This window comes from Coregonus lavaretus, assembly GCF_964263955.1.
Source record: "Coregonus lavaretus genome assembly, contig: HAP1_SCAFFOLD_56, whole genome shotgun sequence".
Classification (NCBI taxonomy): Eukaryota; Metazoa; Chordata; class Actinopteri; order Salmoniformes; family Salmonidae; genus Coregonus; species Coregonus lavaretus.
Genome location: NW_028164156.1, coordinates 3,186,563 through 3,207,529, shown reverse-complemented (window position 1 = coordinate 3,207,529; position 20,967 = coordinate 3,186,563).

Here is a 20,967-nt window from a genome sequence, read left to right as displayed (position 1 = left end):
GACGGCTGCATGGTCCCATGGTGTACTTGCGTACTATTGTTTGTACAGATGAACATGGTACCTTCAGGCATTTGGAAATTGCTCCCAAGGATGAACCAGACTTGTGGAGGTCTACGGTTTTTTTTCCTGAGGTCTTGGCTGATTTATTTTGACTTTCCCATGATGTCAAGCAAAGAGGCACTGAGTTTGAAGGTAGGCCTTGAAATATATCCACAGGTACATCTCCAATTGACTCAAATGATGTCAATTAGAATATCAGAAGCTTCTAAAGCCATGACATCCTTTTTTGGAATTTTCCAAGCTGTTTAAAAGGCACAGTCAACTTAGTGTATGTAAACTTCTGACCCACTGAAATTGTGATACAGTGAAATAATCTGTCTTTAAACAATTGTTGGAAAAATTACTTGTGTCATGCACAAAGTAGATGTCCTAACCGACTTGCCAAAACTATAGTTTGTTAACAAGAAATGTGTGGAGTGGTTGAAAAATGAGTTTTAAGGACTCCAACCTAAGTGTATGTAAACTTCCGACTTCAACTGTAAATATTCAGACTCACCATTGAGCTCAGGTCCATCCTGTTTCCTTTGATCATCCTTGAGATGTTTCTACAACTTGATTGGAGTCCACCTGTGGTACATTCAATTGATTGGATGTGATTTGGAAAGGCACACCTGTATATGAGGTCCCACATTTACAGTGCATGTCAGAGCAAAAGCCAAGCCATGAGGTCGAATGAATTGTCCGTAGAGCTCCATGAAAGGATTTTGTCGAGGCACAGAACTGCGGGAGGGTACCAAAACATTTCTGCAGCATTGCAGGTCCCCAAGAACACAGTGGCCTCCAGCATTTGTTTTTTTACACATATATTTATTAGTTCCAAGTAGGACAATCAACAATTACAGAAATACAATTGTTCTCATTATCCAATTGTATTGCAACTGTCTCAGGCGGGTGTTTATGGTCTGTATCTGAGCTCTCGAGCATATCATACCCAGTCCTCTACTGAAATATCTTCCTGCATATCTTGTATCCACTGAAGTCTCTTACTATCAGAGTTGTCTTCATGAGTAGCTACCATTTTCCAATATAATGATGTAATTTGACCTCTCCCATAACACATATTAACAGAGAGCATTTCTAAAGTGGTCAAAGTAGGTTGTAGGGCAGATTGTTTTAGACTGGAAAAAATAAAGCTTCTCAATTGTAAGTATTTGAAAAAATAATTTTGTGGTAAGTTAAATCTTCTCTTTAGTTCTACAAATGACATTAGCCCTTTTTTTTTTTAAATGTATAAGTCCATTACTTTAACAATACCTTTTCTTCTAAGTTCTTTAAAGCCCAAGTCATTTTTACCAGGTATGAAATTGTCATTTCCCCAAATTGGTGTAAAACTGGATAATACAGGGGATTCACCCAGATATTGCTGTACTTCCTGCCATATAGTTGGTGTTTTTAACAAAGGGATTAGTAGTCTTCTTCTTTAGTTTCTTAAAGGGAGCAGAGTACAAATATCCATCCAAAGTGAAGCCTTTTGTGGTTTCTTGGAGAACCAAAACATTGCAGCCCTAAGTTGTGCAGCCCAGTAATGCCACTGTAGGTTTGGAAGTTGCATCCCCCCTCTGTCATAGGGCAAATAAAGAAGAGAAAGTCTAAGCCTTGGTTTTCTGTTGCTCCAAATAACATTTGAGAGTATCTTTCAGATCTTTGGGGAAAATAAAGGTGGTGGAGCCAGAGGAATTGATTGAAATAGATAAAGACATTTGGGCAGAATATTCATCTTAATGATATTTATTCTACCAGTAATAGATATAGACAATGATGTCCATCTGTTGATGGATTCTGTTACACTCGTCACCATGGGGACATCATTTGTTGAGCTCAAGGAGCTAAATTCTGGTGTGATTTTAATACCAAGATATGTGAAACCTTGTTCTGTATTCACAAATGGATGCTGTACAATTGGATTCAGTCTCTCTTGCTTGTTTAGGAAAAGGTTTTCAACTTTAATCCCAAAAAACTGACAAGTTATTAATTAAATTGGAGAGGGAAGAAAATTATTTAGATCTGTTAGGAATAAGAGGGTATCATCTGCATACAGGGCCACTCAATGTGCAAAATCTATTTTTATTCCTCTAATTGACGGGTGGGCCCTTACTGCAAAGGGTTCAATAGCTAAAATAAGGATGTAGTGGTCTGTAATTTTTATCATAGGTACACTTCAACTGTGAGAGACGGAATTTAAAACAAAAATCCAGAAAATCACATTGTATGATTTTTAAGTAATTAATTTGCATTTTATTGCATTTTATTGCATGACATAAGTATTTTATCACCTACCAACCAGTAAGAATTCCGGCTCTCACAGACCTGTTAGTTTTTCTTGAAGAAGCCCTCCTGTTCTCCACTCATTACCTGTATTAACTGCACCTGTTTGAACTCGTTACCTGTATAAAAGACACCTGTCCACACACTCAATCAAACAGACTCCAACCTCTCCACAATGGCCAAGACCAGAGAGCTGTGTAAGGACATCAGGGATAAAATTGTAGACCCGCACAAGGCTGGGATGGGCTACAGGACAATAGGCAAGCAGCTTGGTGAGAAGGCAACAACTGTTGGCGCAATTATTAGAAAATGGAAGAAGTTCAAGATGACGGTCAATCACCCTCGGTCTGGGGCTCCATGCAAGATCTCACCTCGTAGGGCATAAATGATCATGAGGAAGGTGAGGGATCAGCCCAGAACTACACGGCAGGACCTGGTCAATGACCTGAAGAGAGCTGGGACCACAGTCTCAAAGAAAACCATTAGTAACACACTACGCCGTCATGGATTAAAATCCTGCAGCGCACGCAAGGTCCCCCTGCTCAAGCCAGCGCATGTCCAGACCCGTCTGAAGTTTGCCAATGACCATCTGGATGATCCAGAGGAGGAATGGGAGATGGTCATGTGGTCTGATGAGACAAAAATAGAGCTTTTTGGTCTAAACTCCACTCGCCGTGTTTGGAGGAAGAAGGATGAGTACAACCCCAACAACACCATCCCAACCGTGAAGCATGGAGGTGGCTTGGCCAACAACCTCCTTCCCTCAGTAAGAGCATTGAAGATGTGTCGTGGCTGGGTCTTCCAGCATGACAACGACCCGAAACACACAGCCAGGACAACTAAGGAGTGGCTCCGTAAGAAGCATCTCAAGGTCCTGGAATGGCCTAGCCAGTCTCCAGACCTGAACCCAATAGAACATCTTTGGAGGGAGCTGAAAGTCCGTATTGCCCAGCGACAGCCCCGAAACCTGAAGGATCTGGAGAAGGTCTGTATGGAGGAGTGGGCCAAAATCCCTGCTGCAGTGTGTGCAAACCTGGTCAAGACCTACAGGAAACGTATGATCTCTGTAATTGTAAACAAAGGTTTCTGTACCAAATATTAAGTTCTGCTTTTCTGATGTATCAAATACTTATGTCATGCAATAAAATGCAAATTAATTACTTAAAAATCATACAATGTGATTTTCTGGATTTTTGTTTTAGATTCCGTCTCTCACAGTTGAAGTGTACCTATAAAAAAAAAATACAGACCTCTGAATGCTTTGTAAGTAGGAAACACTGCCGATTTTGCAGGTTATCAAGTACTTGTTCTCCCCACTGTATATACAGTGCATTGGGAAGTTATTCAGACCCCTTGACTTTTTCCACATTTAGGTATGTTACAGCCTTATTCTAAAATATATTAAGTTGTTTGTTTCCCTCATTAATCTACACACAATACCCCATAATGACAAAGCAAAAACTTGTTTTTATCAATTGTTGCTAACATTTTTTTAACCAAATATAATAAAAAATACGAAAATATCACATTTACATAAGTATTCAGACCCTTTATTCAGTACTTTGTTTAAGCACCTTTGGCAGCGATTACAGCCTTGAGTCTTCTTTGGTATGACGCTACAAGCTTGGCACACCTGTATTTGGAGAGTTTCTCCCATTCTTCTCTGCAGATCCTCTCAAGCTCTGTCAGATTGGATGGAGAGCGTCGCTGCACAGCTATTTTCTGGTGTCTCCGGAGATGTTAGATCGGGTTGAAGTCCGGGCTCTGGCTGGGTCACTCAAGGACGTTCAGAGACTTGTCCCAAAGCCACTCCTGCGTTGTCTTGGCTGTGTGCTTAGGGTAGTTGTCCTGTTGAAAGGTGAACCTTCGCCCCACTCTGAGGTCCTGAGTATTCTGGAGCAGGTTTCATCAAGGATCTCTCTGTACTTTGCTCCGTTCATCTTTCCCTCGATCTTGACTAGTGTCCTAGTCCCTGCCGCTGAAAAACATCCCCACAGCATGATGCTGACACCACCACGCTTCACCGTAGGGATGGTGCCAGGTTTCCTCCAGATGTGATGCTTGGGATTCAGGCCAAAGAGTTCAATATTGGTTTCATCAGACCAGAGAATCTTCCTTCTCATGGTCTGAGAGTCTTGAGGTGCCTTTTGGCAAACTCCAAGTGGGCTGTCATGTGCCCTTTACTATTCCAAGATGGCGTAGCAGTGCGGTCGCGTTCTTTGTTGTGTGTCTGTGTAAATAGTCAGTTTTTTGTGTGTTTTTCGTACATATTTTCCTATCATACTTTTCATCCTTCTACAACATATACTTTCCTGCAGGCCGCCTCACTCAATGTGGAACGGATTCTATTATTGACTTACCTTTATCTGGAATCTCCAATTGAAACTAGCTAGCCAGCTAACTAGCTACTTGCTATTAGCCATCGTTAGCGGTTTTCACCCAGAACATCGGATTCTACTTCCGGAATAACTGATTCACTGGACATTAACACCGGATCGCAACTAGCTAGCCGCAACCGATTGGATGTTGCTGTTTGGCTGTTCACCACTGCCCCAGAAGCAAGCACCAGTTAGCCGTGAGCTAGCCTCGAGCCAGGCCCATTTCCCGGCTATCTACCTCTGTCTACCGGACGGGAGTAGCCAGCTAACTAGCTACTTGCTATTAGCCACCATCAGCGGTTTTTCACCATTGTCTGTGGCCTGCACTACCAGCTAGCTCTAGCCTGGACTATTATCGGCCAGTCTGCACTGTCTGCACAGCGTGTTATCGACCCAGAACATCGGTTTTTCTGCCGGAATCACTGAATCACTGGACATTAACAACAGATCATCACAGCTAGCTGCAACCAAATGGACGTTGTTGTGGGTAATCAGCCTTGAGCTATCCTAAAGCCAGGCCCATCGCCCGGCTATCTACCTCTCTGTCAACCGGACGGGACCTCCTAGTGTTGACACGGAGCCCCGCCGATCCAACACGACTGGTCTGCTGACTAAATCGTCTGATGTGGTTACAGCAGGCTTCCCGTTACGACGTCGACCACGAAGACCCATCTGCTAGCCCTGGCCCGTTAGCACACGCTAGCCATGGCCTCTTGCTCGCCAGTGCTATAGCAGCCTCCGAGCTACCTCCGAACTCTCCTATTGCTGTTCACCGGACCTTATGATAACTCAGCTATACAGCTGATGCCTGCTGGACTGTTCCTTTATACGGTACCGCATCATGTTTATGTTTAGCCTCAGCCCAAACTTTGTCGCCATTACCAGCTGTTGCCTTAGCTCTCTCGAATAACACCTGTGATTGCTTTATGCCTCTCTCCCATGTCAATATGCTTTGCTTATTGCTGTTTCGGTTATTTCTTATTGTACTATTTCACTGTAGATCCCCCAGCCCAGCTCAACCTACCTTTAGATAGCTCCTTTGTCCCACCCCCATACACGCGGAGACCGACTCAATCGGTGCCTCCAGTGATGCTATCTCTTTCATCGTTACCCAACGTTTAGATTTACCTCCACTGTACTCATATCCTTCCATATCCTTGTCTGTACATAATGCCCTGAATCTATTCTACAACGCACGGAAATCTGCCCCTTTTTTTTCCTCTGTACTCGACGCACTAGAAGACCAGTACTTAAAGCCTTTAGCCGTATTCTTATTCTACTCCTCCTCTGTTCCTTTGGTGATGTAGAGGTTAACCCAGGCCCTGTAGCCCCCAGTATCACTCCTACTCCCCAGGCGTTATCATTTGTTGACTTCTGTAACCGTAAAAGCCTTGGCTTCTTGCACGTTAACATCCAAAGCCTCCTCCCTAAGTTTGAGTTATTCACTGCGTTGGCTCACTCCGCCAACCCTGATGTTCTAGCAGTGTCTGAATCCTGGCTTAGGAAGGCCACCAGAAATGTCCATCTCCAACTACAACATTTTCCGTCTCGATAGAACTGCCAAAGGGGGTGGGGTTGCAATCTACTGTAGAGAGAGCCTGCAGAGCTCTATTGTACTATCCAGGTCTGTGCCCAAACAGTTTGAGCTTCTACTTCTAAAAATCAACCTTTCCAGAAATAAGTCTCCCACTGTTGCCGCTTGCTACAGACCCCCCTCAGCCCAGAGCTGTGCCCTGGACACCATATGTGAACTGATCGCCCCCCATCTATCCTCAGAGTTCGTACTGCTTGGTGACCTAACTGGGATATGCTTAACACCCCGGCCAACCTACAATCTAAACTAGATGCCCTTAATCTCACACAAATTATCAACGAACCTACCAGGTACAACCCCAAATCTGTAAACATGGGCACCCTCATAGATATCATCCTGACAAATATACCCTCTAAATAGACCTCCGCTGTCTTCAACCAGAATCTCAGCGATTATTGCCTGCGTCCGTAATGGGTCCGCGGTCAAACGACCACTCCTCATCACTGTCAAACGCTCCCTAAAACACTTCAGCGAGCAGGCCTTTCTAATTGACCTGGCCCGGGTATCCTGGATGGATATTGACCTCATTCCGTCAGTAGAGGATGCCTGGTTGTTCTTTAAAAGTGCTTTCCTCTCAATCTTAATTTTTTGAATGGGGCATGCTTATTTATCCTCAGACTTGACTGCCCTTGACTAGCACAAAAACATCCTGTGGCGTACTGCATTAGCATCGAACAGCCCCCGCGATATGCAACTTTTTAGGGAAGTCAGGAACCAATATACACAATCAGTTAGGAAAGCAAAGGCTAGCTTTTTCAAACAGAAATGTGCATCCTGTAGCACTAACTCCAAAAAGTTTTGGGACACTGTAAAGTCCATGGAAAATAAGAGCATCTCCTCCCAACTGCCCACTGCACTGAGGCTAGGAAACACTGTCACCACAGATAAATCTACAATAATAGAGAATTTCAACAAGCATTTTGCTACGGCTGGCCATGCTTTCCACCTGGCTACCACTACCCCGGACACCAGCTGTGCACCCCCCGCTGCAACGTGCCCATGCCCCCCCCCCCCCCCGCTTCTCCTTCACACAAATTCAGACAGCTGATGTTCTGAAAGAGCTGAAAAATCTGGACCCCTACAAATCAGCTGGGCTAGACAATCTGGACCCTTTCTTTCTAAAATTAGTTGCCAAAATTGTCACAACCCCTATTACTAGCCTGTTCAACCTCTCTTTCGTAACGTCTGAGATCCCCAGAGATTGGACAGCTGCCGCGGTCATCCCCCTCTTCAAAGGGGGTGACACTCTAGATCCAGACTGTTAGACCTATATTAATCCTGCCCTGCCTTTCAAAAGTATTTGAAAGCCAAGTTATCAAACAGATCACCGTCCATTTCGAATCCCACCGTACCTTCTCCGCTATGCAATCCGGTTTCCGAGCTGGTCATGGGTGCACATCAGCCACGCTCAAGATCCTAAACGATATTATAACCGCGATCGATAAAAGACAGTACTGCGAAGCCATCTTCATCGACCTGGCCAAGGCTTTCGACTCTGTCAACCACCGCATTCTTATTGGCAGACTAAATAGCCTTGGTTTCTCTAATGACTGCTTCGCCTGCTTCACCAACTACTTCTCAGATAGAGTTCAATGTGTCGAATCGGAGGGCCTGTTGTCTGGACCTCTGGCCTTCTCTATGGGGGTGTCACAGGGTTCAATTCTCGGGCCGACTATTCTCTGTGTATATCAATGATGTCGCTCTTGCTGCTGGTGACGCTCGGATCCACCTCTATGCGGACGACACCATTTTGTATACATCTGGCCCTTCATTGGACACTGTGTTAACAAACCTCCAAACGAGCTTCAACGCCATACAACACTCCTTCCGTAGCCTCCAACTGCTCTTAAACACTAGTAATACTAAATGCATGCTCTTCAACCGAACGCTGCTTGCACCCGACTAGAATCACTACTCTCGGCGGGTCTGACCTAGAGTATGTGGACAACTACAAATACCTAGGTGTCTGGTTAGACTGTAAACTATCCTTCCAGACTCACATTAAGCATCTCCATTCAAAAGTTAGATCTAGAATCGGCTTCCTATTTCGCAACAAAGCCTCCTTCACTTATGCTGCCAAATATGCCCTCGTAAAACTGACTATCCTACCGATCCTTGACTTCGGCGATGTCATTTACAAATTAGCCTCCAACACTCTACTCAGCAAACTGGATGTAGTCTATCACAGTGCCATCCGTTTTGTCACCAAAGCCCCATATACTACCCAACATTGTGACCTGTACGCTCTTGTTGGCTTGCCCTCACTACATATTCGTCACCAAACCCACTGGCTCCAGGTCATCTATAAATCACTGCTAGGCAAATCCCCATCTTATCTTAGCTCACTGGTCACCATAGCAATACCCACCCGTAGTCTGCGCTCCAGCAGGTATATCTCACTGGTCATCCCCAAAGCCAACACCTCCTTTGGCCGCCATTCCTTCCAGTTCTCTGCTGCCAATGACTGGAACGACCTGCAAAAATCTCTAAAGCTGGAGACTCTTATCTCCCTTACTAACTTTAAGCGTCAGTTGTCAGAGCAGCTTACCGATCACTGCACCTGTACACAGCCATTCTGAAATTAGCCCACCCAACTACCTCATCCCCATATTGTTATTTATTTTGCTAATTTGCACCCCAGTATCTCTAATTGCACATCATCTTTTGCACATCTAGCATTCCAGTGTTAATACTATTGTAATTATTTTGCACTATAGCCTATTTATTGCCTTATCTCCATAACTTACTACATTTGCACACACTGTATATATTTTTTGTTGTATTTTTGACTTTATGTTTTGTTTACCCCATATGTAACTCTGTGTTGTTTTTATCGCACTGCTTTGCTTTATCTTGGCCAGGTTGCAGTTGTAAATGAGAACTTGTTCTCAACTGGCTTACCTGGTTAAATAAAATTACTGAGGAGTGGCTTCCGTCTGGCCACTCTACCATAATGGCCTGATTGGTGGAGTGCTGCAGAGATGGTTGTCCTTTTGGAAGTTTCTCCTATCTCTACCGAGGAACTCTGGAGCTCTGTCAGAGTGACCATCGGCTTCTTGGTCACCTTCTTGACTAACATCCTTCACCCCCGATTGCTCACTTTGGCCAGGCGGCCAGCTCTAGGAAGAGTCTTGGTGGTGTGTGTGTATGTACAGTGAGGGAAAAAAGTATTTGATCCCCTGCTGATTTTTTACGTTTGCCCACTGACAAAGACATGATCAGTCTATAATTTTAATCGTAGGTTTTTTGAACAGTGAGAGACAGAATAACATAAAAAAAATCCAGAAAAACTCATGTCAAAAATGTTATAAATTGATTTGCATTTTAATGAGGGAAATAAGTATTTGACCCCTCTGCAAAACATGACTTAGTACTTGGTGGCAAAACCCTTGTTGGCAATCCCAGAGGTCAGACGTTTCTTGTAGTTGGCCACCAGGTTTGCACACATCTCAGGAGGGATTTTGTCCCAGTCCTCTTTGCAGATCTTCTCCAAGTCATTAAGGTTTTGAGGCTGACGTTTGGCAACTCGAACCTTCAGCTCCCTCCACAGATTTTCTATGGGATTAAGGTCTGGAAACTGGCTAGGCCACTCCAGGACCTTGATGTGCTTCTTCTTGAGCCACTCCTTTATTGCCTTGGCTGTGTGTTTTGGGTCAATGTCATGCTGGAATACCCATCCACGACCCATTTTCAATGCCCTGGCTGAGGGAAGGAGGTTCTCACCCAAGATTTGACAGTACATGGCCCCGTCCATCGTCCCTTTGATGCGGTGAAGTTGTCCTGTCCCCTTAGCAGAAAAATACCCCCAACGCATGTTTTCACCTCAGTGTTTGACGGTGGGGATGGTGTTCTTTGGGTCATAGGCGGCATTCCTCCTCCTCGATTTTGGTCTCATCTGACCACAACACTTTCACCCAGTTCTCCTCTGAATCATTCAGATGTTCATTGGCAAACTTCAGACGGGCCTGTATATGTGCTTTCTTGAGCAGGGGGACCTTGCGGGCGCTGCAGGCTTTCAGTCCTTCACGGCGTAGTGTTACCAATTGTTTTCTTGGTGACTATGGTCCCAGCTGCCTTGAGATCATTGACAAGATCCTCCCGTGTAGTTCTGGGCTGATTCCTCACCGTTCTTATGATCATTGCAACTCCACGAGGTGAGATCTTGCATGGAGCCCCAGGCCGAGGGAGATTGACAGGTCTTTTGTGTTTCTTCCATTTGCGAATAATCGCACCAACTGTTGTCACCTTCTCACCAAGCTGCTTGGCGATGGTCTTGTAGCCCATTCCAGCCTTGTATAGCTCTACAATCTTTGTCCCTGACATCCTTGGAGAGCTCTTTGGTCTTGGCCATGGTGGAGAGTTTGGAATCTGATTGATTGCAAAAGGTGGCTTTTATACAGGTAACAAGCTGAGATTAGGAGCATTCCCTTTAAGAGTGTGCTCCTAATCTCAGTTCGTTACCAGTATAAAAGACACCTGGGAGCCAGACATCTTTCTGATTGAGAGGGGGTCAAATACTTATTTCCCTCATTTTTGACATGCGTTTTTTCTGGATTCTTTTGTTGTTATTCTGTCTCTCACTGTTCAAATAAACCTACCATTAAAATTATAGACTGATAATTTATTTGTCAGTGGGCAAACGTAGAAAATCAGCAGGGGATCAAATACTTTTTTCCCTCACTATTGTAGTGTCTGAGGGTCTATGACTTTGCTGACGTTTCCAAAAAGTGTGTTAGAGGAACTTGGCTCTGTTTGCGGAAACATCTGGAAAGCATTACTACATAGGCTTCTTGGAATAGAGGATATGGGGAGATATGTGGAAAGCCAGGGATTGGTTTATTAAAATCACGCCATATTATGTCACAGGATATAAATACCATGTCTTGAACAAAGGACTGAGAAAATAGCATATTACAGATCGTGGCCGGCTGTTCTCCAGATAATCTGCAGATATCTGTAAATCGACGCTGAAATCCTTTGTTATGAATAAACCTTTATAATCAAAGTACAGCGTCAGCTGGTCTTTTTATCATCACAGCATTATCAGCATTGTTGTCTTTATACCACTCTATCGATCTATCGATCTATCGATCTATCTATGAAAATTATGTCATGGCTTTAGAAGCTTCTGATATCCTAATTGACATAATTTCAGTCAATTGGAGGTGTACCTCTGAATGTATTTCAAGGCCTACCTTCAAACTCAGTGCCTCTTTGCTTGACATCATGGGAAAATCAAAATAAATCAGCCAAGACCTCAGGAAAAAAATGGTAGACCTCCACAAGTCTGGTTCATACTAGGGAGCAATTTTCAAATGCCTGAAGGTACCACGTTCATCTGTACAAACAATAGTATGTAAGTATAAACACCATGGGACCACACAGCCGTCATACCGCTCAGGAAGGAGACTCGTTCTGTCTCCTAGAGATGAACGTACTTTGGTGCAAAAAGTGCAAATCAATCCCAGAACAACAGCAAAGGACCTTGTGAAGATGCTGGAGGAAACCGGTACAAAAGTATTTATATCCACAGTAAACCGTGTCCTATATCGACATAACCTGAAAGGCCACTCAGCAATGAAGAAGGAACTGCTCCAAAACCGCCATAAAAAAGCCAGACTATGGTTTGCAACTGCACATGGGGACAAATATCGTACTTTTTGGAGAAATGCCCTCTGGTCTGATGAAACAAAAATAGAACTGTTTGGCCATAATGACCATCGTTATGTTTGGAGGAAAAAGGGGGATGCTTGCAAGCCGAAGAACTCCATGCCAACTGCGAAGCACAGGGGTGGCAGCATCATGCTGTGGGGGTGCTTTGCTGCAGGAGGCACTGGTGCACTTCACAAAATAGATGGCATCATGAGGAAGGAAAATGATTTGGATATATTGAAGCCACATTTCAAGATATCAGTCAGGAAGATAAAGCTTGGTCGCAAATAGGTCTTCCAAATGGACAATGATCCCAAGCATACATCCAAAGTTGTGGCAAAATGGCTTAAGGACAACAAGTCAAGGTATTGGAGTGGCCATCACAAAGCTCTGACCTCAATTCTATAGAAAATGTGTGGGCAGAACTGAAAAAGCGTGTGCGAGCAAGGAGGCCTACAAACCTGACTCAGTTACACCAGCTCTGTCAGGAGGAATGGGCCAAAATTCACCCAACTTATTGTGGGAAGCTTGTGGAAGGCTACCCGACACGTTTGACCCAAGTTAAACAATTTAAAGGCAATGCTACCAAATACTAATTGAGTGTATGTAAACATCTGACCCACTGGGAATCTGATGAAAGAAATTAAAGCTGAAATAAATCATTATCTCTACTATTATTCTGACATTTCACATTCTTAAAATAAAGTGGTGATCCTAACTGACGTAATACTGGGAATTTTTACTAAGATTAAATGTCAGGAATTGTGTAATACTGAGTTTAAATGTATTTGGCTAAGGTGTATGTACACTTCCGACTTCAACTGTACACTGTTTAGTGTGTACTTTGTAATGTTAATGATTTGTTGTCAATTCTTAGCTACCTGATCTATTAAAATGAGATCAGTGTTTGACTTGGACAGAAGCTCAACAGAGCTGAATATCAGCACCTGAAATGTCTACTGCTTGAGCTCATGTTCCTCTTATAGAATATTAGCTTAAAGGTATTGTGGGGCTCCTGCACCGAAATATATACCGTACCGGCACCCAAAATTAGTACTTTTTCAGTCAAACACTGAATTAGATGATTGAAAAATACAAAACATTTTTAGAGAATAAAGAATGTGCCTGAATTGTCAAGACAATAACTTTTGTTTCCGTTTCTCTTTATTACTACTTGCCAACTCAGGTATAAGTCTGGTAACATCAACAGTGAGGACAAACCCAGCCTTCCCCTCTCCTTCCACACTAAGTCCAAACTTACAGTCATTGGGTCCTGATTGTGACAGTGGAGCCCAGTTTGCACTGCAGGATCCAGAGATGGCATCAGTGAAGTTGGAAGACTGCAGTCAAACACTGGAGCTGAATGTCAACATTAAAGATGAAGAAGAGGAGGAGAAGATTAGGAAATCTGTTTCTCATGGTAAGAGCAGGTTCTATCTAATTAAGTTTGTTTGTTCCAACTTCTCACTGTGCATGAAAAGTTGCAGTTGAACTGTTTCATGATGATCTGTTTGTATGAAAAGGTAGATGTTATTTCGTGCTACAGAGACTTGCATGGTTTGACACCAGTATTGCCAGCATGTGTTTTATTCACTATCTGGAGTGATCAGAGAGTAGACTAAAGAAGTGAAGTAGACAAACTGCCAGTGTTTTAAAGTTCTATTAAATGAGTCTGTGTAGTTACTAACCATTGTGATAGTGAGTGGAGGATGATATGGCTCATAAATTTCACGACTTTTGCCCCCCGATGCTGGGCCAATTGTGTGCCGCCCTATGGGACTCCCAATCACGGCCGGTTGTGATACAGCCTGGAATCGAACCAGGGGGTCTGTAGTGACGCCTCAAGCACTGAGATGCAGTGCCTTAGAACGCTGCGCCACCCGGTACAGCCAGAAGAGGACTGGTTCCTCTCCATGTTTCTCCCTAGGTTCCTGCTTTATAGGGAGTTTTTAGTAGCCACTGTGCTTCTACATCTGCATTGCTTGATCTTTCGTGATTTTAGGAAGTGTTTCTGTAAAGCATTTTGTGACTTTGCGGATGTAAAAAGGGGTTCAAAAAATAAATGTGATTGACATGTACATTACCAGTCAAAGGTTTGGACACACCTACTCATTCAAGGGTTTATCTTTATTTTTACTATTTCCTACATCCTACATTGTGTAATAGTAGTGAAGACATCAAAGCTATTCAACAACACATATGGAATCGTTTAGTAACCAAAAAAGTGTTAAACATATCAAAATATATTTTATACTTTAAGTTCTTCTAAGTAGCCACCCTTTGCCCCCCCCCCCCAAAAAAAAATAAAAAATAAAATAATAATAATAATAATAATATTGTAAAGTGGTTATCCCACTGGCTATAAGCACCTATTTGTAAGTCGCTCTGGATAAGAGCGTCTGCTAAATGACGTAAATGTAAATGTAAATGATTACAGCTTTGCACACTGTTGGTATTCTCTCAACCATCTTCATGAGGTAGTCACCTGGAATGCCTTATCAAAAGTTCATTTGTGCAATTTCTTTCATTATTAATGCATTTGAGCCAATTAGGTGTGTTGTGACAAGGTAGGGGTGGTATACAGAAGATAGCCCTATTTGGTAAAAGACCAAGTCTATATTATGGCAAGAACAGCTCAAATAATCAAAGAGAAACGACAGTCCATTATTACTTTAAGACATGAAGGTCAGTCAATCCGGAAAATTTCAAGAACTTTTCAAGTTTATTCAAGGGCTGTCGCAAAAACCATCAAGCGCTATAATGAAACAGCCTCTCACGAGGACCGCCACAGGAAAGGAAGTCCAAGTTACCTCTGCTGCAGGGGATAAGTTCATTAGAGTTACCAGCCTCAGAAATTGCAGCCCAAATAAATTATTCAGAGTTCAAGTAACAGACACATCTCAACATCAACTATTCAGAGGAGACCGTGTGAATCAGGCCTTCAAGGTTGAATTGCTGAAAATAAACCACTACTGAAGGACACCAATAATAAGAAGAGACTTACTTGGGCAAAGAAACATGAGCAATGGACATTAGACTGGTGGAAATCTGTCCATTGGTCTGATGAGTCCAAATGTCAGATTTTTGGTTCCAACAGCCGTGTCTTTGTGAGACACAGAGTAGGTGAATGGATGAACTATGCATTTGTAGTTCCCACAGTGAAGCATGGAGGAGGATGTGTGATGGTGTGGGGGTGCTTTGCTGGTGACACTGTCTGTGATATTTTTAGAATTCAAGGCACACTTAACCAGCATGGCTACCACATCATTCTGCAGTGATACGCCATCCCATCTGGTTTGCACTTAGTGGGACAATGACCCAACACACCTACAGGCTATGTAATGGCTATTTGACCAAGAAGGAGAGTGATGGAGTGCTGAATCAGATGACCTGGCCTCCACAATCATTTGACCTCAACCCAATTCAGATGATTTGGGATGAGTTGGACCACAGAGTGAAGGAAAAGCAGCCAACAAGTGCTCAGCATATGTGGGAACTCCTTCAAGACTGTAGGAAAAGCATTCCAGGTGAAGTTGATTGAGAGAATGCCAAGAGTGTGGAAAGCTGTCAAGGCAAAGGGTGGCTACTTTGAAGAATCTAAAATATAACATATTTTGATTTGGTTAACACTTTTTTTGGTTACTATATGATTCCATATGTGTTATTTTACAGTTTAGATGTCTTCACTATTATTCTACAAGGTAGAAAATAGTAAAAAAATAAAGAAAAACCCTTGAATTAGTAGGTGTGTCAACTTATGACTGGTACTGTATATTACACCAACTGACTGGTTTTTCTGATGTTGTTCACACAGGAGACCATGTTGAGACATTCTCTACATCCAGAGAGCAACAGCAGGAAGATCACAGAGCTAAGACGTCTCACCACTGCCCACATTGTGAGGAGATTTTCCCAATTCTATCAAAGTTAAAAATACACCTACAAATACACACAGGAGAGAAGCCTTACTTCTGCTCTGACTGTGGGGTGAGTTTCTCTCGACTGGGCCACTTAAAACGACATGAACGTATACACACAGGAGAGAAGCCTTACTCCTGCTCTGACTGTGGAAAATGGTTCTCTCGACTGGGGGTCTTAAAAATACATGAACGTATACATACAGGAGAGAAGCCTTACTTCTGCTCTGACTGTGGGGTGAGTTTCTCTCGACTGGGCAACTTAAAACAACATGAACTTATACATACAGGAGAGAAGCCTTATTTCTGCTCTGACTGTGGAAAATGTTTTAAATCATCAGCTGAACTAAAAGTTCATCAGAGAAGACACACAGGAGAGAAGCCTTACTCCTGCTCTTACTGTGGAAAGAGTTTCTCTCGACTGGGTGACTTAAAACAACATGAACGTATACATACAGGAGAGAAGCCCTACTCCTGCTCTGACTGTGGAAAGAGTTTCTTTCGACTGGCGGTTTTAAAAATACATGAACGTATACATACAGGAGAGAAGCCCTACTCCTGCTCTGACTGTGGAAAGAGTTTCTCTCGACTGGGCCACTTAAAACGACATGAACGTATACACACAGGAGAGAAGCCTTACTCCTGCTCTGACTGTGGAAAATGTTTTAAATCATCAGCTGAACTAAAAGTTCATCAGAGAACACACACAGGAGAGAAGCCTTACTCCTGCTCTGACTGTGGAAAGAGTTTCTCTCGACTGGCGGATTTAAAAATACATGAACGTATACACACAGGAGAGAAGCCCTACTCCTGCTCTTACTGTGGAAAGAGTTTCTCTCGACTGGCGGTTTTAAAAATACATGAACTTATACACACAGGAGAGAAGCCTTACTTCTGCTCTGACTGTGGGGTGAGTTTCTCTCAACTGGCGGTTTTAAAAATACATGAACGTATACACACAGGAGAGAAGCCCTACTCCTGCTCTTACTGTGGAAAGAGTTTCTCTCGACTGGGTGACTTAAAACAACATGAACGTATACACACAGGAGAGAAGCCCTACTCGTGCTCTGACTGTGTAAAATGCTTTACAACATCAACTAAGCTAAAATGTCATCAGAGAACACACACAGGAGAGAAGCCTTACTTCTGCTCTGACTGTGGGGTGAGTTTCTCTCAACTGGCGGTTTTAAAAATACATGAACGTATACACACAGGAGAGAAGCCTTACGCCTGCTCTGACTGTGGAAAGAGTTTCTCTCGACTGGCGGTTTTAAAAATACATGAACTTATACACACAGGAGAGAAGCCTTACTTCTGCTCTGACTGTGGGGTGAGTTTCTCTCAACTGGCGGTTTTAAAAATACATGAACGTATACACACAGGAGAGAAGCCTTACTTCTGCTCTGACTGTGGGGTGAGTTTCTCTCGACTGGGCCACTTAAAACGACATGAACGTATACACACAGGAGAGAAGCCTTACTCCTGCTCTGACTGTGGAAAATGTTTCTCTCAACTGGGGGTCTTAAAAATACATGAACTTATACATACAGGAGAGAAGCCTTATTTCTGCTCTGACTGTGGATGTTTTTTTAAAACAAAATATGAGCTAATACTTCATCAGAGAACACACACAGGAGAGAAGCCTTACTTCTGCTCTGACTGTGGGGTGAGTTTCTCTCTACTGGGCCACTTAAAACGACATGAACGTATACACACAGGAGAGAAGCCTTACTCCTGCTCTGAATGTGGAAAGAGTTTCTCTCGACTGGACTACTTAAAACAACACAAACATATACACACAGGAGAGAAGCCTTAATACTGCTCTGACTGTGGAAAATGTTATAAAACACCAGTTGAGCTAAAAGGTCATCAGAGAACACACACAGGAGAAAAGCCTCATCAGTTGTCTCAGACCAGTTAAGATTAAAGTCACTTCATTCTCACCTCAGAAAGGAAGTGGTAACAGTGAATTTGATAACATTAAGAAAGAGTAACACTCTATTGTAATCCTATTGTTTTTCTCTGTGAGAGAACTGTGCAGAGGAAAGGGAACGTTATAGAATGTTAGCCTGTCTTGACTTTACTGATCAGTGTTCACCATGTCAGTTTTGGTGTGTTTTGTTATCTTCTACTGTAATGATATTGAGATGACCTTGGATTTGCCCTTAGGGTTGAATACACTCAGTGAGGTCTGATAGATGACTGGGTGGTACTGCTTTCCTCTGCAGTTTTCTGGGGGAATGAGCTAGTTCGGACACTCATCGGTACAACACAAGACATGCAGCAAGAGGTTTCTTCACAGTCCCCAGGTCCAGAACAGACGCTGGGAAACACACACTATTAAATAGAGCCATGACTACATGGAACTCTCTGCCAGGTAACTCAAACTAGCAATAAAACCAGATTCAAAAAAACATAAAATAAAATAAACCTTATGGCACATTACAAAAATAACAACAATAACTTTTAGCTCAGCTGATGTTGTGAAGCATTTTACACATCTCATATGTATATACTGTATTCTATAATATTCTACTGTATCTTAGTCCATGTCGCTCTGTCATTGGTTGTCTATATATGTATATACTGTATTCTATAATATTCTACTGTATCTTAGTCCATGTCGCTCTGTCATTGCTTGTCCATATTCAGTTGAAGTCGAAAGTTTACATACACTTAGGTTGGAGTCATTAAAACTTGTTTTTCAACCACTCCACAAATTTCTTTTTAACAAACTATAGTTTTGGCAAGTCGGTTAGGACATCTACTTTGTGCATGACACAAGTCATTTTTCCAACAATTGCTTACAGCCAGATTATTTCACTTATAATTCACTGTATCACAATTCCAGTGGGTTAAAAGTTTACATACACTAAGTTGACTGTGCCTTTAAACAGCTTGGAAAATTCCAGAAAATGATGTCATGGCTTTAGAAGCTTCTGATAGGCTAATTTACATCATTTGAGTCAATAGGAGGTGTACATGTGGATGTATTTCAAGGCCTACCTTCAAACTCAATGCCTTTTTGCTTGACATCATGGGAAAATGAAAAGGAATCAGCCAAGACCTCAGAATAAATTTTGTAGACCTCTACAAGTCTGATTCATCCTTGGGAGCAATTTCCAAACACCTGAAGGTACCACGTTCATCTGTGCAAACGATAGTACGCAAGTATAAACACCATGGGACCACGCAGCCGTCATACCGCTCAGGAAGGAGACGCGTTCTGTCTCCTAGAGATGAACGTACTTTGGTGCAAATCAATCCCAGAACAACAGCAAAGGACCTTGTGAAGATGCTGGAGGAAACGGGTACAAAAGTGTCTATATCCACAGTAAAATGAGTCTTATATCGACATAACCTGAAAGGCCGCTCAGCAAGGAAGAAGCCACTGCTCCAAAACCGCCATAAAAAAAGCCAGACTACGGTTTGCAATTGCACATGGGGACAAAGATCGTACTTTTTTGAGAAATGTCCTCTGGTCTGATGAAACAAAAATAGAACTGTTTGGCCATAATGACCATTGTTATGTTTGGAGTAAAATAATGTTATGTTTGCAAGCAGAAGAACACCATCCCAACCGTGAAGCACGGGGGTGGCAGCATCATGCTGTCGGGGTGCTTTGCTGCAGGAGGGATTGGTGCACTTCACAAAATAGATGGCATCATGAGGAAGGAACATTATGTGGATATATTGAAGCAATATCTCAAGACATCAGTCAGGAAGTTAAAGCTTGGTCGCAAATGGGTTTTCCAAATGGACAATGACCTCAAGCATACTTCCAAGTTGTGGCAAAATGGCTTAAGGACAACAAAGTCAAGGTATTGGAGTCGCCATCACAAAGCCCTGACCTCAATCCTATAGAACATTTTGTGGGCAGAATTGAAAAAGTGTGTGCGAGCAAGGAGGCCTACAAACCTGACTCAGTTACTATAATAATAATAATAATATGCCATTTAGCAGACGCTTTTATCCAAAGCGACTTACAGTCATGCGTGCATACATTTTTTTTGTGTATGGGTGGTCCCGGGGATCGAACCCACTACCTTGGCGTTACAAGCGCCGTGCACCAGCTCTGTCAGGAGGAATGGGCCAAAATTCACCCAACTTATTGTGGGAAGCTTGTGGAAGGCTACCCGACACGTTTGACCCAAGTTAAACAATTTAAAGGCAATGCTACCAAATACTAATTGAGTGTATGTAAACATCTGACCCACTGGGAATCTGATGAAAGAAATAAAAGCTGAAATAAATCATTATCTCTACTATTATTCTGACATTTCACATTCTTAAAATAAAGTGGTGATCCTAACTGACCTAAAACAGGGAATTTTTACTAGGATTAAATGTCAGGAATTGTGAAAAACTGAGTTTAAATGTATTTGGCTAAGGTGTATGTAAATAAGGTATTATTGTATTTAATAAATGTGAAAACATTTCTAAGAACCTGTGTTTGCTGTTGAGGATGATATGGCCCATAATTTGCATGACTTTTGCCCCTTTTTAGCTTTCGACTCTTACCAACTTTTAGAATAGTTTCCCCCCCCTTTGGTATTGTACAGCCTACTGATATGGAAACATATGTCACCTGGTACAGCCAGAAGAGGACTGGCCACCCCTTTGAGCCTGGTTCCTCTCTATGTTTCTCCCTGGGTTCCTGCTTTATAGGGAGTTTTTAGTAGCCACTATGTTGTCTCTCCTGGCTATCATAAGATGAATGCACTAGCTGTGGGTCTCTCTGGACGGGAGCATCTGCAACATGACTAAATTGTAAATGTAGTGCATGATAATGGATTTGATGTATTTTTTGTGTTTCCTGTTTGGACCCCAGGAAGAGTAGCCGCTGGGGATCCTAATAAAATACTACATTGTACTGAATGTATCAGATAGAGATGATGTGATGATCAGTTTTCACCATTAGTCTGTTTTTGGGCCATTTATGAATGTGTTATTCAATGTGTTTCTATTGGATATAGGAGTAAAGGCCAAATTCATTTTTAAATATATATTTTTATAACTAAAGGGGTCCTAAAATTCCAAATCAAAGGGAGCGTTCTAGAATGTTAGCATCTCTCTTTACTTTACTGATCAGTGTTCACCT